Source organism: Piliocolobus tephrosceles, chromosome 5 (assembly GCF_002776525.5).
Source record: "Piliocolobus tephrosceles isolate RC106 chromosome 5, ASM277652v3, whole genome shotgun sequence".
In the NCBI taxonomy this organism is placed as follows: domain Eukaryota; kingdom Metazoa; phylum Chordata; class Mammalia; order Primates; family Cercopithecidae; genus Piliocolobus; species Piliocolobus tephrosceles.
In genome coordinates, this window is record NC_045438.1 from 99,627,743 (window position 1) to 99,655,146 (window position 27,404).

The 27,404-nt window shown below is 36.9% G+C and overlaps 1 protein-coding gene and 1 long non-coding RNA gene across 2 annotated transcripts in view; both read right to left on the bottom strand.

Annotated features, from left to right (window-relative positions):
- The window catches only part of KCNQ5 (potassium voltage-gated channel subfamily Q member 5), a 579,251-nt gene that overhangs the window by 512,619 nt on the left and 39,228 nt on the right, over positions 1-27,404 (bottom strand). The window lies entirely within an intron of this gene.
- The window catches only part of LOC111547439, a 45,892-nt gene continuing 30,780 nt past the window's right edge, over positions 12,293-27,404 (bottom strand). The window contains exons 3-4 of the long non-coding RNA XR_002733135.1: positions 13,640-13,775; positions 12,293-12,500 (exon numbers count right to left, since the gene is read on the bottom strand). This is a non-coding gene — a long non-coding RNA (uncharacterized LOC111547439). The remainder of the gene's footprint in view (positions 12,501-13,639; positions 13,776-27,404) is intronic.

The window sequence follows — 27,404 nt, forward strand, 5'->3', positions numbered from 1 at the left end:
ATGAAACTGGCAAATTGCTCAATGTAAGACCCTCTTTCATTTGAATTATTCCAGTGGCATTGGGTGTTTCGTTCACAAATATTTCATAAGTCACAGGATTTATAAATTGGTTTTTAAATGATACTTACGAAAAGTAGAACTACACATTCCAACTTGAGATCTCTTTATTATTGGAGCTATGGAGAGGAATCACATAATTAACACAAGTCTAATGCAAACAAAGATAAGTGAAGGGAATATTCTTTTCAAATATATTATGCCAAATACTCTGAAACTATAACTCCTTTTGAATTTACTGATTTTTGAGTTCAAGTTTCCAAAAACCTATGCTAAGAGGTAAAGCCAGTTTGTTCTCTATTATTAGTTTAAGCTAATAAACACAGTGGTTAAGAGGCTAATAATTCTGAATATTTTGAATCATTTTCTGATATATAACAATTCTTTGGGAAATATTAAGGAAAACATAAGAGATAAAGGATACATATAATTTTCATTATTTTTATAATTCTTAAAGGACATCTATATATAATTTATATGTGGTATTCTAAATGAAATTATACTTTAGCATCTTTCCTATGAAGAATGGAAAAAAAACTGCAAAAGAACACATACAGTTTCACTATTGTTGTGGCTTAAGAAATAAAAAGTATTGCACTATTAGGCTTTTTTTTTTTTTTTTTCCTTGATAACAGGTTTCAGGAGGCATGGGCTGTCCCATATGAGGTTCTGCATGTAGTTGGGGGAACAGATGTTGACAGCAGCAGCAGCCTTTATGTTGACACTTCACAGGCTTTGCCTCTTCTCCTGTAAATCGTTGGTAGATTTACAAGTAACTAGGAACATCAATGTTTTACATTAAGTAAACTTGATTCAATAGTAGGTGACAAGAAATTTTACTAGTCCTCTGTCCACAACTGTAAATAGGGAACAAACTTTCCTATCATGAAACACACAATTCAGTGAGGGAGATGAGGCAAAGAGAAGAGCGGGAACCAAAGAACAGAGATTCAAAAGAAGGTAAAAAAAATTTAGGAAGAGTAACTTGAAAATATGATGATGATGATGATGATGATGATGACGATGATGATGATGATGAAATTGTATTAATAAACATAGGACAGCAACTGTGTTTGACTGTAACAAATTAATTCTGTGGAAACAGCATGTTTTTTTTTCTTTTCTTTTCTTTTCTTTTTTGTTTTTTTGAAAATGAGATCTCAGCTCACTGCAACCTCTGCCTCCTGGGTTCAGGTGATTCTCTTGCCTCAGGCTCCTGAGTAGCTGAGACTACAGCACCCGCCATCATACCCGGCTAATTTTGATATTTTTAGTAGAGACGGGGTTTCACCATGTTAGCCAGGCTGGTGTCAAACTCCTGGTCTCAAGTGATCCACTCACCTCAGCCTCCCAAAGTGCTGGGATTATAGGCGTGAGCAACCGTGCCTGGCCGTTTTCATGCTTTTGTAAGCCACTCCAGCTAAATCTGGAAATTCAAGTTACAAATTTAATCTTGTACTCTTTAAGTAACTCTTAAATAACGAAATAACCCTTGAAACAGAAGAAAAATCAGTTACCCAATCAGATTACTGTCAACTTACTATGGGTTTTTGTTTTGTTTTTCACTTTCCTGTTGCACTGAGGTTGAAACACACACACACACACACACACACTTGTTTTTGACTAGAAAAACTAAATATAGCTAAGTTATTTTTAAACTGCATGCAATGTCACTGAATTATAATGTGTTTCAGGTATGTAAATTTTACCACAGTACCAATAATTTTAAAACTTTTACCATTTGCCTAATACTTTGTGAGTATAAGTATATATATTATTCCAATTTTTAGTTAAACACAAATTCTCAGCTACTACAAAGTCTGCCACCTCTGAAACTTTCTAAAGGGACTGAAATGCTCCAGTGTGGGTCTCTCACAAATGTCTTTTACTCTGTTAGCGAGGCTGCTGCTTGGGATTCCCCATCTGCCAGATGCTCCTTAACTTTTCTGGGTCGGTGCTCCCTCATCCAGTCCTCCTTGGACGAATGACCACTTTGGATGAGTTAGGGATGTTGCTTGAGATCAAAGAATGCTTCTTTTTGGTGGAGATTTTCTGTTTTGCTTTTTCTGTGTGAAGGCTAGCTATGCCTCAGGAGAATTAGACTCATGACTTAAAGTCCCTTAGTCACTGTCCCCTCGTCTCTGCTCTTACTCATTCTGTTCCGCCATTGACGCTTGAAAGCACCACAGGTTTGTAGAGCTATGGGAGTAGCTGCATGGTTTTTGTTTTCTAACCAGGACTCCAGACACTTATATCTGGTAAGTTCATTTACTTCATACCTCAAAATTAACTGCAAATAGGCCATCAATAAATTCCCAACTGCAAGAACTTTGAGTGAGTAATGAACACTTAACGACTTAAGGTTACGTGTTTAATAGTCAAAACTCTTTAATTATTGTCACAGCTATAATGTTTGTCTCACTCTAAAGAATTGTTTTTACTTTAACATGTGCTCTGTTTTGCTATGAAATATTTCTTGAGGTAATAAGTTTTTACCAAGCTTATATGTTTGGGCAACTCAGATACAATGAGAAAAAAACACACCAAAAGACCAAAAATTTTAAAAACTCACTTTTCTTGCAATCATAGACATTTCGCATTATTATAGAACATTCAAACAAGTTAGGTAGATAAATATTGTCTATAGATAAATGCGATGCAATTTTAATAAAGAATTTGAAGAATGACATTAAATGCTGTCTGAAACCTTTTGTATTTTTTAATGTATGGCCATACTCCATATATACTTAGATAACTTATCCAGAAATCTCAACTGTATTGAACATTGCTGAGAGAAATAAGCAGTAATTTTAACAGATATGATGATAGTAAAAATTGATTGCATATGTTTTGGCACTAAAACTTATATATTTATTTACAAGCGGGAATTCCATGCTGCCACAGAGACCCTGTAAATTCTCCTTTTAGGTATACTGTAATTTGGACCAGTTTCTTCATCTGATTTCCCAAAGCATAAACAATAAGAAGCTGCAAATGAAGAAGGATAAAGATAAAGAAATGCTGGAAGTAAACTTGGATCTTAGTCTAGACTTAGATAATGGGAAAGAAAGAAACTCTCTTAAAAGAGTGAACTTTAAGAACCTAGTAATCTGGGAGATCTTGAAGACCCCCTGAAGGTGCTGTGTTGCACAAAAGAAGATGTTCTGAATGCTATTTCTGAAACCTCAAATCAACTCCGTTCAGCGTAGTTAGATTAAGAAAGCAATGTAACATGCATTTAGAACACTTTAAAAAGTGATCAATATTGGGAGGCCGAGGCAGGTGGATCACGAGGTCAAGAAATCAAGACCATCATGGCCAATATGGTGAAACCCCGTCTCTACTAAAAAATACAAAAATTAGCTGGGGGTGGTGATGTGCACAGGTAGTCCCAGCTACTTGGGAGGCTGAGGCAGGAGAATCGCTTGAACTGGGAGGCAGAGGTTGCAATGAGCTGAGATCGCGCCACTGCACTTCAGCCTGGGTGACAGAGAGAGACTCCATATCAAAAAAAAAAAAAAAAAAAAAAAAAAAAAAAAAAAAAAAAAAAAAAAGTGATCAATAAAATGGCTAGCATTTTGCAAATCGAAGCTCTTATGGTTTCTTCTCACGTCTTAGGAAAAATATTTCATTTGTTTTTCCTAGAAAAAGCCAAATAAATGAAACATCATTCTACAGTTTGAGACACAATGCTTATAATATAAATAGAAGTAAAATGTTACTCAGGACTTTCCTAGACTTACTTTATATCTGTCATTTGCCTAGCACTTTAAGTATGCTTTCACTTTTTATCTCCTTAAATCCCCATAATGTTCTTCCCGGTCCAAATCAGATGGCTTTTTTCTGAACTTCTTGGAGCGCTGTAAATATGGTCACATGTATTGTCATTGTCGACTCACTGTCTCGACTAGCCATGTGCTTCTTGAAGGCAGGGCCTATGGTTCCTTTTGTCTCTCTTGTCCTCAGGATAGTGTTTGGAGCATGGTAGACACTCAATATGTTTGCTGAACAGATTAAATAGAAGTATAGGTCATGATCTCTCTGCTAAGGAGTCCATAGCTTTTCTGCGGAAGGTAGATAAGACATATGCAATAGAAATAACATAATGAGGAAGATGATTTTTGGCTCAAATATGTGGCAATGTCAGTGGAAACAGAGCAGAGAGCAATATTGGCTTAAGTATTCAGTAAAGCTTCATGCATAGCCTTGGAGAATCTTGGTGTTGATGCTACTTCTGGCTGCTCAAGGTAACTCATCTTCACTATATAAATGTAATTTATAGATTCTGTAAATTAAATACAAGAGTTACACAATTAACTGATAAATTAAGAACTGTCCTAAAATATATTTAATTACACACACACATTCTAAATCTGAATTATCCCAATTACGTTTACAGTGACAAAAATCTGTAGATAATTATATAGAATCATATCATTTAGCCCTTTTATGACTTTCTGAGATGTGTTCCCTTATTTGATAGACTAACCTATTTTTTTCTGAAGAAATAAACAGATACAGAACACCTGAGTAACATTAAAAGAAGGAACAAAACAATAAAATCAAACAAAGATATTGGATTCTTATCTCATAACATGTACCACAATAGTCCCAAATGTATCAAAGACTTAAAAGTGAAAAAAAAAAAACCCATAAAGATTCTCAAAGTAAAGATGGGCAGTGAAGTAATTTATAATTTCATCTTAGAGATGCAATACAGGACACATTTTTAAAAGTTATTATGAAAAATAAAAACACCCTTAACAAAAATCAAGACACAAGACAAACTGGCAAAAGTATTTACAGCTTACAGCAAAGAAAAATGACAATTTTCACATACACATACGAAATAATAAAAGGATCATCAATCCAACAGAAAAGTGGGTAGACTGTGAATAGCTACTTCTTAGAAAAATAAAGTGCTAATAGTTACTAAACATATGAAATGTTCATTAACCTCATATACTAACAAGAGAAATGTAAATTAAAACTATACTGAGCTATCATTTTGACCTATCAGCTCAAGGGAACATCACAAAATTTGATAATATACTTTGTTGGCAAGGTTCAAAGTCTTATTCTTTCTTATATTGGAAACGGGTAGGACCCCATGTGAAGCAATAGCAAATCTGCCAAAATTTTACACAGTTTGACCCAGTCATGTTATGAACTGAATTTTCAACATATTAAAGTCTGTATGTTGAAGCATAAACCCCCAATGTGATATTATTAGGAGGTGGGACATTTGGGAGGTAAATCAGGTTTCGACGAGGTCATGAAGATGAAGCCCCATAATGGGGTCAACATCCTTGAGAAAGAAGATACACCACAGCTCTCGCTCTCTAAACATGCACAAAGAAGAGGTCACATGATCACGCAGCTAGGTGGCAACTATCTGCAAGCTAGGAAGAGGACCCTTACTAAGAATCGAATCTGTTGGCATCTTGATCTAGGACTTTCCTGCCTCTAGAACTGTGAGAAATAAATGTCTATTGTTTAAGCCACTCAGCAATGGTATTTTCTTAGAGGAGCCCAAGATACATTTATAGGAAGTTATCCTCTTGATATACTAACACACAAGTAAAATGACATTCATATAAGCATTTTCAGTGAAATATGATAGACAATATTAGAAATAATTGAAGGCAGTTAAATAACTTAGTTCATATCAATTTGATGGAATTCTGTGTACTATGAAAATGAGTAAGGCAATACTGTATAAACTGCTAAGGCATAATACAGTGTGTATTATATAACATTTATGAAAAGAAGTAAAACTTACATCTATAGTGATAATGTATACAACATCTCTGAAGGATATAAAAAATGCAAGGATAGTAATTGTCTCTGTAGTAGGAAATTGGTTGTCAGGGGGCCAGGAATGGGGTGGAAGAATTCTCACTGTTAACCATCATATATCTTTTGATTTAGTATTATATGCATATATATCCAGTTCAAAAGAAAAGGAACAAAACCAGTGTATGTTGGAATGCATATAATTTTGTTAACTAAAAACTGAGCTTCTATTCAAAACAGTATGTTTCCCTTGACTGAGGGATTTATTCTAAGCAAACTACTTAGTGAGTAGCCAGAAACTTTTTGTATCCAGACAGAAACAATTGAATTAGGACTTCAGCTCTTTGGGTCCAGGCTTTAAATACAGGTTACTAAAATAGATAAAATAGAACTTACGAACCAAATCAGAGTTTGCCTGGATTCATTCAATCATTCCGCACAACACATAGCCCTACACCCTCTCTCTTTATCTCATTTTAATGACCTTTGCTCTTTTTTGTTTAGTGTGCTTATTTGTGCTTGTTTTGTTTTTGGCCTGAAGTACAAACAAACAATATAGAGGGAGGGACAATGGTGTAGGCCAAGAGATGCAGCCCATGGAAATGTTTCTTAAGAATTATAGAGAGGAGAAATGGAATGATGCCTAGGGGCCTCAGAAATACACATACAGACACACACGCATACACACAGAAATACACGCATACACACACACAGACACACATGCATACACACATTCTTTATCATATGCCAGCATTATTAATTCATATTAACAAATGTAACTTTTTGTTATTTCATAAATTAATATGTCAATATTTGGAAGATTTTCATAACTAGTGAACTAAAACTTTCCAAATGACAATGCATAGAATTACATAGATAACATGGGTAAAGGCCCATTCAAAGTGCATGAAAACAACACTTTTTTTCTTGCATTATAATTTTTGATTGACAGACAATTGTACCTATTTTGGAGATACAGTGTGATATTTTGACAGATGTATACAATGGGTAATGATCAATATCAGGGCCTGATACTAATGCCCAGGTGGCAGAGGCAAGTCTATCTCAAAGACGCTGATGAAAGATTTTTGGAAACTTTTACTGTCTGCCTCTGTGGATGGAGTTTTCCATGTAAAATAGTTAAGAAACAGTTACTTGGAAAGAAACCACAATACTTTGTCGGTGCAGGCTCTCACTCTACTACATGGATGTGCCTTAAAATTGGCAAGCAACTAGGATCTTTGCCGTAGATAACCTCCGGTGTCAGGGAAGTGTAGGATGCCATTGCTGCCAGTGTACACAAAAGCCTCAGGATCTGACTGAGGAAGGATCTTGAATGAATAAGGACTTTGGGGACCATGGATGGTGGAACCACACTCATTCAGAATAGAAAGGCTGAGAGAACAACGTTGGGCTTTTTGTTTTTGCTTTATAGAGACCAGGTGATCATGCCATATGCATAATAGGTAATGATTATACATACATGAACAGAGTTTTCTTGTAGGGTTTGGAATCAAAAGACCTGTGTGTTGACATTGACCATGTGGTTGGTAAACTAAGTCTCAGTTTCATTATTACTAAAATAAAGATACCGATGGCTTTGTCACAGGTTAAGACTTTCCATGAGGACAGAAAATGATGTGAAAACATAAAAGAAAAACTAGCTGTTAACAACAATTATAAAATTATAAGCTCCAGACAATGTAAACCTAAAAATTTTGACATAATTACTTTATTTATCATAACTTGGCAAGTTGGTAAGCAGTTACACAAATGGAATTCTTTTTCTTTTTTTTTAACCACACCAAACACTTGAACCCAGGCATTCCTAAGAGACGTCTAAACCATGTATGGTTAAGATCAGCTGGGCAAGAGTAGAAGTATATGTGGGCTGGGTGCGGTGGCTTATGCCTACAATCCCAGCACTTCGGGAGGCTGAGGCGGGTGGGTCACGACGTCAAGAGATCGAGACCATCCTGGCTAACATGGTGAAACCCCATCTCTACTAAAAATACAAAAAATTTGCTGGGCGTGGTGGCGGGCACATGTATTCCCAGCTACTCCGGAGGCTGAGACAGGAGAATGGCATGAACCCAGGAGGCAGAGCTTGCAGTGAACTGAGATTGCACCACTGCACTCCAGCCTGGGCGACAGAGCGAGACTCTGTCTCAAGGAAAAAAAAAAAAAAAAAAGTAAATGTGGCTAACAAGCACTTGCTTCAAGCTCCCACCAAAGACCAGAGTCCAAGAGTACATAAGAATGTGTGTGTTGATTTCTCCCTCCTCTGACTACAGGTACCTGAAAATGCAGGATTCTGAGAGCCTCAGAAAGTCTGACAGCAAAGGCTTGGCTTTGAAGTTCCGACACATTTTAGTTCAAGAACTAGTTTTGACACTTAGTATTTGTATGAACTTGAGTTAATTACCCCTAAATTTCTCCACTTACAAAATTGTGGTAAAACACGTGAAGCAGTAAGGACTCCATCTTCCATCCTCTGTATCCAGGCCAAGGAAGACACTCTGAGTTAACAAATCACATATGACTGAGGGCAGAGCTATCCTTAAAGAAGGTGTCTTCTCCAGAGAAGGTAGTGAGACATCTCTAGGTGGGGTAGACATCAGCTCCTCTTTTCAACATAAAAACGTAAAGAGGCTCCTGGAGGAGCCTTTCTCCTCTCTCTTCGGTAAGTGTTAAAAAATCAGCAGATTAGGTCTTTCCCTTCCACAACCCTTTCATCCTCACCACCCTGGCCTTGACCAATTAAAGACTCATTGGAGCTCCTAAGCACCTCTTCATCCCACTTCTACCCTCCTTCCTAATGGTAAAATAGAACAATAATCTATTTTCATTATGAATCAATTTGAAGAGCTTACTTTCAAGATTCTTTAAAGAGATATAACATTTATTAAGAGCAAAATAGGGGTATAAGAGGAGTACTTTGAGGGCTGGATTCCTGTGAGAGGGAAAGAGGCCACGGCAGAGAACTTGGACGGCCAAGAGTAGGTTGAAGCACTTGATATCTGAGCACTGAACGGAAGGTCAGAAAAGCAGAATGGAAGGAAGCAAGGAAGACACAAGTGTAGGGGCCAAAGGAAAAAAAAGGGACAAATCCTGTTTTGTAAACTGAAAATAAGGAGAGAATCTGAGGATAGCAGAGCTGGAAGAAATTTAGAAGATTATCACTTCCAGGACCTTCAGAAGCAAACACTTCTAGGGGTCAGGCAGGGAGTGTTAATCAGGGAAGTTGGCTGGTTGTGATACAGTAGATATTGGAGGAGACTATGGAGAACTAGAGCAAGCATTTTGTTCCTAAAAACAATGTAGAGGGTTTTTTGTTTTGTTTTGTTTTGTTTTTTTTAATACTGTGCTGGCCAAAGAACATAACCATGCGAGGAATTTGTCCAATCCCTGTAATGTTACAGGTGGGACTGCTGAGCATTAAAATACATAAGGAAATGTTTTACGATGCGGCCTTGGACAGAGATAACTCTGCTGAGACTCTTTTCTCCACATACTGCAAAGCTGGGACCGTGGATCTGAAGGATTTCACAAGAAGGAGGTCACTCCAGGAAATCCTCGGTCCTGGGGAACTCCAGGATTTTTTCAGTTCCCCCTCAGGGAAGAACTCATTTTATTCTCCAAGGCAACCCAGGAGCAAGTCTAGGATAGGTCTAGAGAAACCTCAAGGGAAAATTTAAATATTTTAGACTGACTCCATATTCTATAAGTTAGAAAGGGGCACTGAAGGTATTGAAAGGGAATGGTTCACAGGTTTATCCCATGAAAACTCTATCACATCTTCTGAATGTTCTAGGATCACACTACGATGGTGATAAGCTGTGGGGATAAGCTTAAAGGGGCAACTGTGAAGGCACAAGATCCAGAACAAAAGCTGGCAAAACAGGTTTACTTAGGGCATGCATGCAGAGGCTGCATCTTTTGGGCCACGTAAGTCATATTGTCATCAATATTATGGATTTGAAGCATCTACGTAGAGTTTTAATGTCAAACATTAATTATCCATCCTTGACTAGTTCAAAGAGAGAAATTTTGAATCTGGGTTTGAATTTCAGTTCTGCTACTTATTAGCTAGATGATACAAGGAAAAAATTACTTCACTCTTCAGTGGCACACTTTTCTTGCCTGTAAAACAGAGATAATAAAACTTATCCAGGAGGGTTGTGATGCTAAGAGGTAACATGTAGATGCAAAGAGCCCAACAGAGAATAATTACTCAATGAATAAAAGCTGTTATTATCTCTTATCATTATTGCTATTGTTATCATAATAGTAGTTACAGACTAGCATCATCACACAGCAAGCTCCCATTGCTTTCTTCTCACATACACAGAAAGCCCCCATCGCTTTCTTCTCACGTCCTCAATGTAACTTCCCAAACATGCAGGATCTGCGTGCTCTCTGAGAGCTCTAATAAATGCACAGCTCACTCAACTTGCATCCTGGTTTACAGAAGCAAGTAACAGGAGAAGCAGGGCTTTCATAGCCCTTCCACACTTTTTTACTCAAGCGCTTTGGTATACAATTAGTAAGCAATGTTTCCAGCAGCTTGTGATTTGCAGTAAGTAATTGCAGTCTAGTGCTCTTTCTTCTGTTGCCACTTGCTAAACACCCACTTAAAAGTATCAGATCACAAAACTCACTACAAATTGAAATTTATGTTTCCTTTTGGGTTATTTGGGACTAATCCAACAAAGCCAACGAGGAAACACAAGGCTAATGTATACTTTTAGTTTCATAACACTACCTTGGTTATTTTTATACTTAATTGAAACGGGATATTTCCTCTTATATTTTTGTTAATGTGGATTTGGAGGGGGGGCTCTAGACAATGAATTTACACTACCAAATGTTAGGCAAAGTAACGAGAAGCAAAATTAACTTACTGAAGCATTTTAATGAGTAAAAAACGATTATCTATTGCCTAAATAAGTCAAGGTTTTTCTTTCTAAAGGTATCTTCATTTCATTGGCTGTGATTTTGTTTAATTTGAGAGAGAAGGCAAGAGTGTTATCCTCCAATTGGAAACTAGTATGGATGGTATTCCTGCTCCTACTCTTCAGAATTTTAGTATAAACAAAATAAGCCGATCCAAACACACATTAACCGATTGGTGGATAAACAAACTGTGGTATATCCACACAACTGAATATTATTTAGCAGCAAAAAGAAATGAAATATTCATACATGCTACACCATGAATGTACCTTGAAAACATTAAGTGAAAGAAAAGGCACAAAGGGCCACATATTACATGATTCCATTTATACCAAATGTCCAGAATAGGCAAATACATAGAGATAAAAAATGGATAGAAGGTTACCTAGGAAAGGGGTGGTGGTAGGGGATGCAGAGTACTGCTTATGGACAAGGAGGCTTCTTTTTCAGAATTATAAAAATCTTTTAGAATTCCATAGTGATAATGGTTGTTTAGCTCTGTGGATATCCTAAAACCCACTAAATTTTATGCTTGTTAAAAAATTTTTTATTTTTGAGACAGATCCTTGCTCTGTCACCCAGCCCAGGCTGGAGTGCAGTGGCACGATCTCGGCTCACTGCAACCTCTGCCTCCTATGTTCAAGCTATTCTCCTGCCTCAGCCTTCTGAGTAGCTGGGATTACAGGCATACGCCACCACAACTGGCTAATTTTTATAATTTTAGTAGAGACAGAGTTTCATCATGTTGCCCAGGCTGGTCTCGAACTCCTGACCTCAGGTGATCTGCCCTCCTCAGCCTCCCAATGTGGGGATTACAGATGTGAGCCACCATGCCTGGCCGACTTTCATACTTTAAAAGAGTGAATTGTATGGTATCTGAATTAAAATTCAATTTTCTACCTGGAAAATTCTTGCCTGTCATATCATCATTTCCCAAAACAAACATTCTCTGCAAGTTTACCTTGTGAGGTTCAGTGAATTCTTGAGTGACACTGCATTAGCAAAACAAGTTTTGAAGTCCTTGTTTATAAATCTCAACTTGGGTTCTATAGTTTTATAAACAAAATACTCTGCCAATTTTATATTTTGAAAAAATTGCTTTGAGGATTCTTTCATTTTATTGGCTTTTCTAATAAGATAAAAGAAGTGCTTCATGCTTTTTATTTTAATTTTTGGAATGAAGTTGAGTCAAAATGGGATTAAGAATTCTATTGTATGGCTTCTTGAAAGCAGCAGAAAATCAAATATGGAACATACCCAAAGTGGGAAAGAAATAATTACTTAATTCAGCACATTAATAAAAAAGATCTTGCAAATTAAATGTTGTTGCAAAGACATCTTAAACACTTACTAGAGCATCATACACATTTACTGAGAAAATGCCAAGTTTTATATTATGGTATTCTAGCAACTCAATGCAATAAAAATTTCCAGAAAAACAAATGGGATAATGTAATTTTTATAAAAAATGCACACATACATATGACCAGTGTTACTTTTTTCTTTACTTTTTTTGTTATGCATTTGGAAATGCCACTAATGCAAGATTTTATTTAATAATTGAATAATAATGTGGAGTAATGTGGTGTTGAAGAGAACAAACCCTGGGGTCTATCTGATTTGAATCCTGATTCCTCTATTTACAGCCTGGAGAAAGTTTCTTGATCTTTCTAGGCTTCAAATTTCTCCATCTGTAAAATGAGGATATGGTATAGGGTTGTGAGAATTCAATGCAATAATGCACTTAAAGTGTTTAATATGATGTTTGGCACATGGTGAGCTGAAAGCATTATTATTATCATCATCTTTTTCTTAGCATTGCTTAATGTCCTTTTATAGGATTATTTCTTCTTCTAGCAACACTTCTGAGAGAGTCAATAGATTTCAGCTAGAGAAGCAAGGTCACAAACCAATTCAGTCCTACAGTGAGACACTTTTCATTTGTTTCTCTCAAAATATTCAAGTTGTAATTCCAAGAAACCATTCATCCTTTATGCTAACAGGCCACTAACCACAATTTAATAAAACGTCTTTTTTTCCATAAACAAAGCCAAACATAATATCTTGTTCATCTGATTATAAGCAGAATAGCTGCTATCTGAACACTGCTGTATCACAGGCAATAATAGCAGTAATTACTAGCCACCACACCCCCAATCACCTAAGACATGTGGTATCCATCAGTATAAGAAAAAAATGAAAAGAGGCAAACAAGTCTGCTCATTCAACTTTGTGTGTTGATATTTGATTTACAGTTCAATAGAGTTACATCTATTCTATAAGTAATTCCTAGGTACTTAGTATGTTTTGAACATGTTGGATGCCTAGAATAAATTTCTCATTTAATTGAATTCCTTAGTATTGTGTTAGGTGTCACAGATACAAACTAAAGTTAAACTTTACCTTACCTAAACCTTAAAACCTTATTCTGAGGCACATTGTATTCAGAATTAAAAATAGTCACGTTCTTCAATTACAAGATAAGATTTAGTAAAGGCAAGGCAAGCATCAGTAAAATGTTAATGCCAGATACATTTATTCTCTGTGACAGCAGACATGGATAACATTTCAAGGTAAATTTAAATAGCTTAGAAAAGTTCATGGTATGGCCAACTGTGATGATAATCTTTACTGCAAGATCCCCGGGGTAAAAAGAGTTATTTTTGTATCCTAATATAAACACTGCCATTCCTGAGGTTCCCAAATTGTTTAGGAACTATCCCATCTGTACCATTCCCTAAAGATAATCAATCTTGCCAGGTGATCTTAAACCCAAAGCTGGTGCTGGTGTTTCTGGAGGACAGCATCTGAAAGGCCCAGAGTTTCTTACCCCAGTAACTGATGTATCTGATGTAAGTCCTGGCTTGCCTGACCACACGTCAACACAGAGGAGCAGGGTAGTAGAGGCCGAGAGTAGTACGCCATGCAGTGCATTTGATCCTGCAAACCAGGTTTTGATTGACCCACTGAGAGGGAAACAAGGTAAACTGAGACTATAATTACTGAACTAATTTGGTTTGGTGGCCTAAGAAGCTAAGTCTTCACAAAAATTCAAAACTTGTTATGGAAACAGACGTACATACATATACTCCAAATCAAACCAAAAACAAAGCTGAAAAGAAAAGTACTAACTAAAAATATCAATTCTACCTGGGAATTAAAGACTCCCTGTTATCCAAAAACACTGCTTTGGAGTTAGGCCAGCAAACACCCTTAACATTTGGTCCTATGTTACAGCAGCCTTTTTTGAAGGAAAATAAAATGAAGAATCTTGACACATTGATTTCATCTCCATATAAAAATATTTTTAATCAGCATTTTATAAGGAACCAGAATAAAATTTGTATAACAAAGATTATGCCCAGATTTTAAAGAAAATGTCAAATGTATGGAAGAAAGCAAAAATAGATATAAACAAGGAGAAGTGACGGCATTTTTAAAAAGTAGTGTTGGTCAATGAATGCAACCACGGCAATCTAAAGGGATGAATAGTAAAATTTCATACTAATTACCAAAATCTTGTTTTCTAACATTTCCATACCGAAATATTTATGTTCTTTCTTAATTTAGGAATGTTGGAGATTCTTACTCCAGAAAATCACTTCAGAAACTGGGAACAGAGGTACCAACCTGCTTCTTCTCGGACTTACCATACAACGAAAACAACTTCTCCCTCCTGTGTCAGCGCTGAGCATATTCTGACTCAGTAAAATTGAGTTTATAATAGAGTAAAATACTTTATGATGGAAATTTTATTCTGCTACTTTGTGACATAAAAAAATATTTAAACAATCCAAGAAAAAGGGAGAGAAAGACAAAATTTTCCATTCTTTCAGATACATTACATTCCCACACACTTCTCCCATTCCTAGTTCACATGCTGATGTGCGTGCTGATATGTCTTTGTGTTCAAGATAAGAGTAGAGAATAGCCAGCCTTTTTCATGAAGTACTAAATAGGATTTGCAGTAGATTAAGGCAGGTTAGTCACCTCCCATTATCCAAAAACACTGCTTTGGTAACCTCAAAAGTTCAAAGGTCTTTGCAAGAATTAATGAAATTAGACCCTGCAATAATAATACCTCCAAAGATACAATGCTCTGAATTTACTTAAACAGTTACATAGGAGCAATAACCAGTTTCAAAATCAATAAAAGATTCAGAATGGATATACTTAAAAACTAAAGAAAGAGACTGTCTAGTAAACTAGATTAAAATGATTTACTCCCTCAATTCTAAAATGGATCAATTTTTCTAAGCCAATGCTCCCATCTCATAAATCACTGGAAAATCCTTCTAAATATTAATAGTATAAGGCTACAGGAACATAAAAGCCTAAGGCTTAGTTTAAAAAAACCTAGAGTGAAATAAGGGACATGAATTCCACAAAAACAACGTTTCACTGGGGGTCATTCTGGAAAACTGTCACATATACCTTCAGAAAGCTGGTATGAGAAGCATGCCAAGAAAGTTCAGTTATTATCTCACTGGCAGTTATCGCTATTGTCCAGTCACTCAATCTTAACCACTGATAGTTAATCTCAGATTGTTTGTCTGGTAAAATGCAAGACTGCAAGGCAAAGTAGGGGCAGACACCAGGGACAGAACTGAAAATCGAAATCAGTGGGCCCTAGGCAAAGACTGGTTTTCCACAATAGAATTCAGAAGCACAATGTTTTAATTTAAATATTACTTCAATTCCAAGATAAATTAATACAATTTAAATCTCTTTCTCTAATTTTCCCTAGGAACTACAATTTCCTTTACAATAAATGACAATTTTGTAGTTTCTAAGAAGTCCCCTGGATAGAAAGTATAATTAACTTGGTAACTTAACAAATATGTTCATGACTACTAAGCCTTATGTGTTCCCAAGACTGCTTTGGATACTCAGTTTTGAAAACTGAGTAGTCCCCAGGTACCAATATATAAGTCTTCTGGGAAATACAACCAGAGAAAATTGTTTTGTTTGTTTTTTGGTTGGTTGGTTTTGTTTGCCTCAAAAAGACCTGAGCAAAGCAAAAAATAACTACTGAATTTTTTAAAGACTGAACTACCATGCCTTACGTAATGAAAAATCTAAAGTGCAATGTAGCAAAGAACTTTCTACAAAGCAGTCTTTATGTAATAATTACATTACTTAAAGTAAGAGATCTGGGAGGGGGGAGGGATTGCATTGGGGAGTTATACCTGATATAAATGATGAATTGATGGGTGCTGACGAGTTGATGGGTGCAGCACACCAACATGGCACATGTATACATATGTAACCTGCACGTTATGCACATGTACCCTAGAACTTAAAGTATAATAAAAAAAAATAAAATATATATATAAAAAAAAAGTAAGAGATCTATAGCATCCATGCAGTTATGCCCACACACATATTTATTCACTGAATAATAAAATAGAGCTATTCTCTGAAGTGGAAGCTCAAAATTAGTTGATAGCAAAGCCTTAGTTAGATCATCAAGATAATTTGCCACAACTACTTCCACTTTCTTTTTTAAAAAACTTTATTTATTTATTTAGAGACAGGATCTCACCCTGTTACCCAGGCTGAAATGCAGTGATGCGATCTCAGCTCACTGCACCCTCTGCCTCCCAGGTTCAAGCAATTATGGTGCCTCAGCCTCCTGAGTAGCTGGGGCTACAGGCACATGCCACAGCACCCGGCTAATTTTTGTATTTTTAGTAGAGATGGGGTTTCACCATGTTGGCCAGGCTGGTCACGAGCCCTGAGCTCAAGTGATCTGCCCACCTTGGCCTCCCAAAGTGCTGGGATTACAGGTGTGAGCCACCATACCCAGTCTCTTTTTTTTTAACATAAATTTTTTTTTAATTTTAAATTTTTATTTCAACAGTTTTGGGGGTACAGTTGGTTCTTGGGGGTATGGTAAGTTCTTTAGTGGTGATTTCTGAGGTTTTGTTGTACCTGTTACCTGAGCAATGTGCGCTGTACGCAATATATAGCCCACTTTCTTAAGGAACTCCATTTAGCATCTCTCGAATCCATTCTGCAATTAATCTAGTTAAGAAATTTAACTCTAAGTATTAACAAGGCTTTGGAAAAATGGTAAATAATTTCTCTGAAAAAAAAATCAAAACACTGGATGATGGACAGATAGACAGGCAGACATACAGATAGATATTTCCTTCTCCTGTTTCCAAAAAGGATCCATGGTGACACTTACTGTTCACGGCACAGTTTCAATCTTTAAGTCTTTAAGGCTAGAAATGTAGTTTATAAGATAATATTTTTATAATAATAAAATAAATAATGAAGCAATGCTTTCAGAGTAACATATTATATTGATACTGGTTGAAATTCTAGAAATAAAAAAAGTTGATTCACGTTATCCTCTCCATACAGTTGAAGTGGAGAACTTCTAGCTTGAGAACATTTGGTTCAATTTAATCTGAATAAACCTGCTTTGTCACTGCTACCAAAGTATATAAAATAACTTCCAGTGTCCAATCTGGTGACCCTCTCAAGTAATGGACCAAAGTAAAGGTAACAGATAGTTGAAGATCTGAACATAGTGATTAACCAGCTAACTAACTCTTTGAAAGCAGAGGATAAAGGATAACAATGCCAATCTCCAGAGTTCAAAGGAAGAGTGGGGTGTGCCCTTTACTAAACCTAAAATATTCCCACTCCACATCCTCCTTCCTTGCCTTCTCTCTCCATCTCCTCCACTCCTCCCCATGGGTCACTGCTTTTGCCTGTCTGAATCCCTCCACTCCAGACTCCTTTCCTTTGCCCCCTCTCTTCCTAGTCTACCTCTTTTTTCTTGTCTTCTTTCACATCTCAATCACTTTAAATGAAAATAACCTTGGAAAGAAGTATGTTCTGCTGTTTAACATACTCAGTAAATAATATTGTTTCCAACATTTTAAAATAAAAATCGGACACTTTACTTTTCAAAGAAAAGTAAAGTGTTATTTCAAGAAAGAAAATACACTTGATACATTGTATATTTAGGGTGTGTCTTTCAACAGATTGCTTCTTCTTCTGTAAGTAAACAATTATGACCAGGAAAATAAGAAGTTCCCTTGCACACTAACCCAACACCCTAGATCCATACAGAGGCACAGAGCACAAAGCTGAAGGGGTGGAAGCCCTGAGTCTCTGGAGTTATAGTCCTTGACTCCAGGCAAGACTGGAGGTTAGCTATCCCCAGGCAATGGGACAGCTGTCACAAATGGGATTCCACAATCTCCCCAGAGGCCAATTCTGCTTTGTAGTAACCTCACTACTGTGAAGTTATTTGGTTTAGTTAGCCTAAATAACTCATGCTGAACTTTCCCAGTCTGGTCATCAGTATTAACTCGCTGGAGTAGTTTTTAAGGGCTTGAAGACAATTATTGGATTACCAACTAGCCTTCTCTTTCTCATGCATAATCACTGCAAATCATTTAATCTTTTCACAAGTGCTTTTTATCATTCCTATTTTTTTTTACTCTAACTCTGATACTTCTAGATTTTCCTATCATCTTTAGTTATGAAATGAAAGTGATAAATACTAGAAAATAACCACTATTATAGTAATGAAATAATGAGTGAAATCAATACTTTACAAAGTCCTTTCTTGGGCATGACATCTTCTGATTCTGACAATTTTGTAAGGTAGGTATGGCAGGGGATAAAGCTTCCATTTTCCTCAGATGAGGAAATTGAAGCCCTAGGAAGTTGTCACTTTCCAAAGCATATATAGCCAGAAAGTGCCAAAGACTATATCAGAAACTGGGACTTCTGACTCCAAAACTTATATAATTTAATTTTAAAAAACCCTACGCTGTCTACTTAAGTCTATGAAATAATCTTAGTGGATCTTAGTGTGTCTTTTTAACTTTCTTCTATTAAAAAATGCTTACTCTATGTTTATATACATATAAATATAAAATTTTCTGGTGAAGGCTGGGCGCAGTGGCTCACCCCTATAATCCCAGCACTTGGGAGGCAGAGGTGGGTGGATCACTCAAGGTCAGGAGTTCGAGACAAGTCTGCCCAACATGGCGAAACTCCAGCTCTACAAAAAATACAAAAATTAGTCAGGCATAGTGGCACATGTCTGTGGTCCCTAGCTACTTGGGAGGCTGAGGCATGAGAATATCTTGAACTTGGGAGGCAGAGGTTGCAATGAGCCGAGATCATGTCACTGCACTCCAGCCAGGGTGACAGAATAGACTTTGTCTCAAAAAAAAAAAAAAAAAAAAAAATTAGGCCAGGTGCAGTGGCTCATACCTGTAATTCCAGCACTTTGGGAGGCCAAGGCGGGCAAATCATGAGGTCAGAAGATCGAGACCATCCTGGCTAATATGGTTAAACCCCATCTCTACTAAAAATACAAAAATTTAGCCAGGCGTGGTGGCAGGTGCCTGTAGTCCCAGTTACTCAGGAGGCTGAGGCAGGAGAATGGGGTGAACCCAGGAGGAGGAGGTTGCAGTGAGCCGAGATCGTGCCACTGTACTCCAGCCTGAGTGACAAAGCAAGACTGTCTCAAAACAACAAACAAACAAACAAAAAATTCTGGTGATATATATGTGTATATTTATGCGTATCTATGTGTATACATATACCACCAAAAAATATTTCTTGCCAAGAATCTGAGTGCCCATGTACTCTGCTATCATGAACTAGGTTGCAAGGAAGCCTGTTGTCATGGTTACATTTTTGATAATCCTAATACTTTGTCATGTATAAAGGTGAAAGTATTACATTCTGTATAAAATTGGTGCTTTTTCTTAAATAAATAATATTGGAAAATTTAAGCCCAAGAGGCAGCACAAGTTTAAAGTGATGAATAAAAATGTGTTCATTGTCATTATCTTGTCTCTTTAGAAAACAAGATTCAAGTGAAAACCACAAAGGTATATGGTTTGGAATAAAGTTTATGAAAACCTCAGTAGTTGCAATTATTGAGACTTTATCAAAATGCTAGTAGCATAACTATGAGAAATCCTTCTTGCTATTCTGACAATAAACACATCTATGCCTTCCACACAGCCCTGCAAGCCCTCACTGTAGACTCCCTATGAAACTCATCAGTATCCCTATTCCTTTCTCCTGAGCAAGTGAGTCACTCAGTTTTCCCAAAGTAAAGGCTGTCTACTCTTATTAACTTAATGTTGTATCCCCTCAAAATCCCTCAAATCTGAGAGCTCGGAAAGAAAAGGGAGAATGCCTGCGAGAAAGCTTTCATCTCCTTAGTGAATACTAAACAATCATGAACTAAATGTTGGTTGAAATACGTGCGTTAAAGGTCATTTGGATGAGGACCCAGATGGAAATGAGCAGCAGGTCATAAAAACTTGGGAGAAAAGGTGATCCTTGTTATAAGCTGGCAAAGAACTTGCCTGAATTGTGCTCTAGTGTTTTGAATGTTGAATATCCAACCCCCAATATGACTATTTAGAGATAGGGCCTTTGGAGGCGCTATGGGGCCTACAGGATCTGAACTATAGGATCACAGCCCCACTCTTACGTTCTTACCTGTGGATGTAAGTAAGGTTAAACAAGAACGTAAGAGTGAGGCTCTGATCCTATAAGATTCGTGTCCTTATAAGAAGAGACATGAGAGATCTCACACTGTCTCTCCCACCACAGGAGCACACAGCAAGAAGGTGGCTGTCTGTACCAGGAAGAAAGCCAAGAACCAAACTGGCTGGCACCTCACTCTGGGACTTCTAGCATCCAGAACTGTGAGAAAATAAATTCATGTTGTTTAAGTCACTTATTCTGTTGTTTAATACCACTATGGCATTTTATTATGGCAGCCTGAACTGATTATGATAGATTTTGGGATTAAGAAGCAGGGTAAAGCTGTAAAAAAGTACCTAAAAACAAACAAACCAAAAAAACTCTAGAAGTTCTAAAGCGGCTTTGGAACTCAGTGATGGGTAGAGGCTGCAAGAGTTGGAGGTGCATGCCTCCAAGATTGTCATAAGGGAGCTGTAGGTAGAAATATGAACATTAAAGGCAACACTGGTGAGAGCTCACAAAGAAAAGAGGAGAGCTGGAGAGAAGGCTTTCATCTTCCTAGCGAATACATAGATAACTATGAACTGAATGTTAGCAAAAATATGGACGTTAAAGGTCATTCTGATGAGGACCCAGATGGAAATGAGGAACAGGTGATTAAAACTTGGAGGAAAATTGATCCTTGTTATAAAGTAGCAAAGACCTTGCCTGAATTGTGCTTTAGTGTTTTGTGGAAAGTAGAAACTGTGAGCAATAAAACTGGACATTCAGCACAGTATTAAGCGTGTAGGTTTGGTTCTCACTGCTTATAGTCAAATTCGAGAGGAAAGAGATGAATGGAGGAAGGAACTGTTAAGTATAAAGAAACCAGAACTCAGAGATTTGGAAATTTCTCAGCCCATCAACATTCCCCCCAAAAAAAAGAAAGAAAGAAAGAAAGAAGTTTGTTTTGAAGAGAACACTAAGCACTAAGGGTATGGCTGAACAACTGTTTGATAGAGATCACAGGTGCAATTCATGAATGAATTCAGTCATCTCAGCAGAGCTAGGAATAGGATTACCCCAGCAGAGACTCTGCCCATTTGAAGAACAGGGGAGACAGAAAATGGGATGGAATAACAGAAGGTTGTCAAACTTCTTGGGTTCTACAGGACCAGACCATAGAGCTCTTTGTCTATGAACATGAACTAGTCTTCAAAGAAAGGGAAGAATGACTCTGAAAGCAATTCAGAGATGATCAGGACTGCCACTCCCACCACAGGCCCACGGGGAGGGGAAGACAGGTGGGTAAGGCTCCTTCCTGCTTGGTTTCAGAGAGTGGAGCTGCCTCAAGAGACCCACAAGGTGGGGCCACCCTACAGAACTGTGGCAGTGATGCTGCCACCCCAGTAGGCCTGGAAAGTCAACAAGGATTATTCAAGGCAAAGAGGATTATTCAAGCCAAAGACAATTATTCTCCAACCTTAAGATCAAATGGAAATTTGCCTTGCTAGGTTTGACTTGTTTGGGATCCATCACTCCTTCATTCCTTCCGATTTTTCCCTTTTGTGATGGGAATGTCTATCCTATAACTGTTCTCATCATTGTATTTTGGAAGCCCATTAGCTTGTCTGGTTTCACAGGTTCACAGCTGGAGAGGAATTTTGCCTCAGGATGAATCATACCTTGAGTCTCATCCATCTGACTTAAATAATATTTAGATGAGATTTTAGAATTTAGACTTTAGAGTTGATGCTTGATGCATTAAGACTTTTGGGGCTGATAGGATGGAATGAATGCATTTTAAATGAAAGGACATAAATTTTGGGGGGCCAGGGGTGGAATGTCACAGACTAAATGCTTGTGTCCCTCCATAATTCATACATTGAAGTCCCTATTCCCAATGAATGTATTTGAAAACAGGGCCTGTATGAAGGTAATTAAGGTTAAAGAAGGTCTTTAGGGCCTGGCCATAATCCAATAGGACTAATATCCTTCTAAGAAGGCGGAAGTTTCAGATCTTGGTGTTGGCTGATGTGGCTACTGGGGAGGCCCTCTTTCTGGTTTGTAGGTGGCTGCCTTCTTGCCATGTTCTTACATGGTGGAGAGAGAGCACATGAGCTCCCAGAAAGAGGGCCTCCCCAGTAGCCACATCAGCCAGCACCAAGATCTGAATCTTCCAGCCTCCAGAACTATGAGGTTTCCACTGTTTAAGCCATCCAGTCTACGGAACTTTGTTATGGCAGCCTAACCTGACCAAGACATCCACTAATGAATCACCTGGAGTAACCAAGTTCTGGTTACACCTGGAGTAATCAAGTTCTATTTCATGTTATGCTCACAAAAAACTTTTCTAAACCTACCACCTCACCCAAAACACACACACATATACACACATTCACACACACACAAACACAGAGTCCCAACAGTAGGTCATTTATGTCCTTTTTGTGCCAACTCTCATATAGCTACCTTAATTTATTTCATTGCTCTCACCAAACTGTAAATTGTTTGAAGGCAGAAATTCTGTTTTCTCATCATCGTATCCTCTACAATGCTTACCACAGAGTTGATGCTCAGTAATTATGTTTAGTCAATGCAGTTGAATTATATTGATTTGGGCTGTCAACTTTCCTTTTTTAAGAAATAACTTTTTAAATTTTGAACTCATTCTAGAATTATAGAAAAAGAAGCCAAAATTGTACACCCTATACTATAGTGTATAGGACAGTTTCTATACACTTTCCCCAGCCTTCCCGATATCAACTTCTTATATAATCATAGTACATTTATCAAAACCAAGGAATTAATATTATTATAGTATTAACTAACTACGAATTTTCTTTGAATTTCAAAGTTTTTCAATAATGTCCATATTCTGTTCCAGGATCCAAACCAAGATCCCATATTGTAATTGCTCATCAAATCTCCTTAATCTCCTCCAATGTGCCTCTTGGTCTTTCCTTGCCTTTCATGATCTTGAAATTTTTGAAGATCATGAAATCTTGAAATTTTTGAAGATTACTAATCAGTTACTTTGTAAAATGTTTCTCAGCTTGCACTTATCTGATATTTTCTCATTAGATTAAGATTATGCATTATTAACATGAATACCATCATATAGGGATACATGATTTCAACATGTCCTACTATTATTACATTAGGAAATGTAATAGGGATATATTTTATTACTGTTGATATTAACCTCAATCATTTGATATACATGTATCCTGTTACTGCTGACATTAACTGAATCATCAGCTGGTGCCTGCTTGGTTTTTCCACTGTAAAGTGACTATATTTTTCTTCATAATTAATAAATACCTTAGGTGAAATACTTTGAGACAATATAAACATTCTATTTCTCCTTCATCTCTTATCCATTTATTTTAACACCCACTGGCAGATCTTGCTATCAATAACTATTTCTATAGCATTTATCTAGTGGTGGTTTTCAATTTTCTTATTCCTGAACTGTCAACTTTCAAAACAAACTTCAGTTTAATACAGGAACAAAAGGCAAAGGCCTGAATTCCCCTGGATAGGGCAGTGCAGGGTGAAGTTGGGATACGAGTCTGAGTGATCCACACAAGTACAATAGGAGGCTTAATGGTACCTAACTCTAGAGCAGAGAGAGGTGAGGCTTAAGTCATCTTCGGTGGCTGCCTTAATTTGATAGATCAAGCCCATTCCACTCCCCTTGCTTGATGAGATCCAATTTTTGAGCTGAGTTAGCCTAAAGATTTGTTGTAAAGGCAAATGAAAACAGATATGGGGGCAGAGTGGCAGGAGAGTAGCAGCAGACACCAGACATTTCTTATCAGAAACTGTTTCTCACATCTTCTTTGAAAAAAAAAAGATTTCATTTATTTCCTAATGAATATTTGCAGAAGTTATAGTAGCACACATCTTTTAAAAATTGTTCAATTGATTTGTTTGCTAATTCATCATGACCAGTATTTTAGGAATGTTTATTGTAGTACATCTATAAACAGTGGAACATGTAATTGTCAAAGATGGAAACCATAACCTACTAATTGTACATTTAGTTGGAACCCTAGAAGTTAGTTCACCATTATGTCATGAATATACTTAATAAGTTTCTTACTGGACTTTACACTACACTTTATTGTGAATTTTATAATAATGCACTCTCAAAGTTTTTAAGTGTAAACGTTCATCATAAAATACTAGGATTTTACTTTGGTACTTTCTTAACATATTTCTCAAAACTTCATGTTAACATTGAATAAATAAATCTGTATTTCAGATCACTTTATAGTAAACTTTGTAAGTATTTTGAATAATTTCATTACAAATTAGCCATTAGGTGTAATTTCAATACATTAAGTTATTTAAAAAGAAATTAAATAATTTTTTAAAGGCACAAATGAGATTCAAACTTATGAATCTAAATTGATTCAAAACAGAGGTAAACCACTTATCAGCCTATTAAATTTGGTGAAAAATATTAAATGCTCTTTCATTTTTAAATCATTCAGTTTTATGATAGCGGTATTAATTGATAATATCATGATTTTGGGATAAGATGTGACTTCTCCACAAATCAATATGTAAATTTATTCCAGTTGTTATTTTCCTTTTATACACCACTAAAATGCACATTTTAAAATACACAGGTAAATGTGCAAAGTATTTAGGAAATTATAACAGGTTGAAGGTGGAGGAAGGAAACAAGGTCATGAGTTAGAAATAGAAACTCTGGGGAGTAGGGTGATGGTCCAGAGAAACATCTCCATACAAAATCCGAAACTGGATGGTCTGAAAATAGATAGCCAAAGTGAGCACAGATAATATACTTGAAGATTTAAAGCACAGGACACACGGTCAACACACATATAAAGTTTATATGTGTGTTTAGAGACTTTTTAAGTTATAACATTAAAGTCCTTTTTAATATCGTGATGTATATCTCTATTTCTTTATTTATCGTTATTTACCTCTGAAAAATGAATGATACTTAACTTTACCTTTTAATGTGTGGAAATAACCTCCTCAAATCTTTTAAGATTGAAGTCTTCTACTCTTACAGATACAGTGCAATTATACGGAGAAGCTATGAAATTACTCCTATTTTACTCTCACAGCTGAATCCGTTTATAGAACTCCTGGTTTAGAATTGTTTCCTATTATTCTGATTATGGAAACAAATATGAGGTCATGAGAAGCCAAGAGTAGTGAGAAAGGTGAGTAACAGGTTTTGAGTAATTTTATTCATGACTAGAAGACAAATAATGACTAAAATTCCTATGTAGTTCGTTAAGAGATTCTGAGTCAATTCCAAAGAGGTTAAGAAATAGCCACCCTGTAATATAACATAGCAGTGGTGGGGCCTCCTGGGGCTATTACCTCATAGACAACAGAGTGTGCGTTATATAACTTCTGGCACCCTATAATCACCCCAACGCGGCAACTCTTGATGATCTATGCCAATGAGGGTAAACAAGTGGAAATTTGAAAACAGGGACTATCCACGAAAAATACAGTTACATGGAAAGAAATGAAGTAGTCTGGTTGCTTTGGGTAGAGACCATGCTTCTAATGCCCCCATGTGACTCCTGATTTGGAAAGTTGTTTCTTATGTAATGGCCAATCTACAATGAGAATAATCCACACAGAACTAGTTAGAGGTTATACCAGAATGCGACTGATTTTCTTTTCAGAAATTCTTGGCAATTCTTGGGTGGATTTAAATTATGACAATGGATTTAAACTCTGGTACTTACTTTTAAAACACCATACTACACAAATGGGTTTTATCCTCAACTCACGGTCTTAAAACTGAGATTTTTTTTTTTTTTTTTTGACAGGTATCACTCTGTCTTCCAGGCTGGAGTGCAGTGGCACAATCTTGGCTCACTGCAACCTCTGTCTCCCAGGTTCAAGAGATTTTCCTTCCTCAGCCTCCTGAGTAGCTGGGAGTACAGGCGTCCGCCACCACGCCTGGCTAATTTTTGTATTTTTAGCAGAGACAGGGTTTCACCATGTTGGCCAGGCTGGTCTCCAACTCTGACCCTCAAGTGATCCACTCACTGCGGCCTCCCAAAGTGCTGCGATTACAGGCTGAGACACCACACCCAGGCAGTTACATATTTTTGAAGGCTTTATTTTATTCTCAAAAACAATGCTTTTATGCAAAAATATATTTGTACTTGTAAACTACAGTCTGCCTACTAATTGATATAATGTCTATGTAGCTAATTACTTTGCTTTCAGTAATTCAGTAGGGGAGATTTATGAGATTAATGACAATTACATTTAATGGTAAAAATGACAATAACAGTTTTGAATAATGTCCTATTTCTGTTGTATTTATTTAATTTACATTATTCCAATAAAATTCCTTTGAGTAATGGCCTTACATCAAGTCATTTGATGATATTATTTTCTCAAACTGTCATTTCATGAGCTCAGTTTATTTTCCCTGCTTCTCTTATACAGCTTTCATGTTTTTTGTTTGTTTTTCTTGAGACAGAGTCTTGCTCTGTTGCCCAGGCTGGAGTGCAGTGGGGTGTGATCTCAGCTCACTGTAAGCTCTGCCTCCCAGGTTCAAGGGATTCTCCTGCCTCAGCCTCCTGAGTAGTTGGGATTTCAGACAGGTGCCACCACACCCAGTTAATTTTTGTGTTTTCTAGTAGAGACAGGGCTTTGCCATGTTGGCCAGGCTGGTTTCAAACTCCTGACCTCAAGTGACCTGTCTGCCTCAGCCTTCCAACATGCTGGGATTACAGGGATGAGCCACTGCACCTGGCCCAATTTCCAAATAATATTTACTAAAATTATATTTCATTAATACAAACTGTATTTTTAGAATACATTTTGTTATTTGTCAAGGAACAGAAGGACCTGAAGTTTTAAGATATTTCAGGAATAAATTTAACTGTATGAACTCTTCCTCTTCTGTATTAACTTTAGACCCCAACTCTGCACTTCTCTCTTGCACTTCCCCATCACATAGGATTCATTATCTGCATCCCCTCCTAACACTTTCTGATCACTCCTGTATTCCATGTCCACCAGCACTTTAGAATAATGTTTAAAGTCCTCTTGAAGTCAGCAGCTTTTACAGGTAAATGTGCAAAGTATTTAGGAAATTATAACAGGTTGAAGGT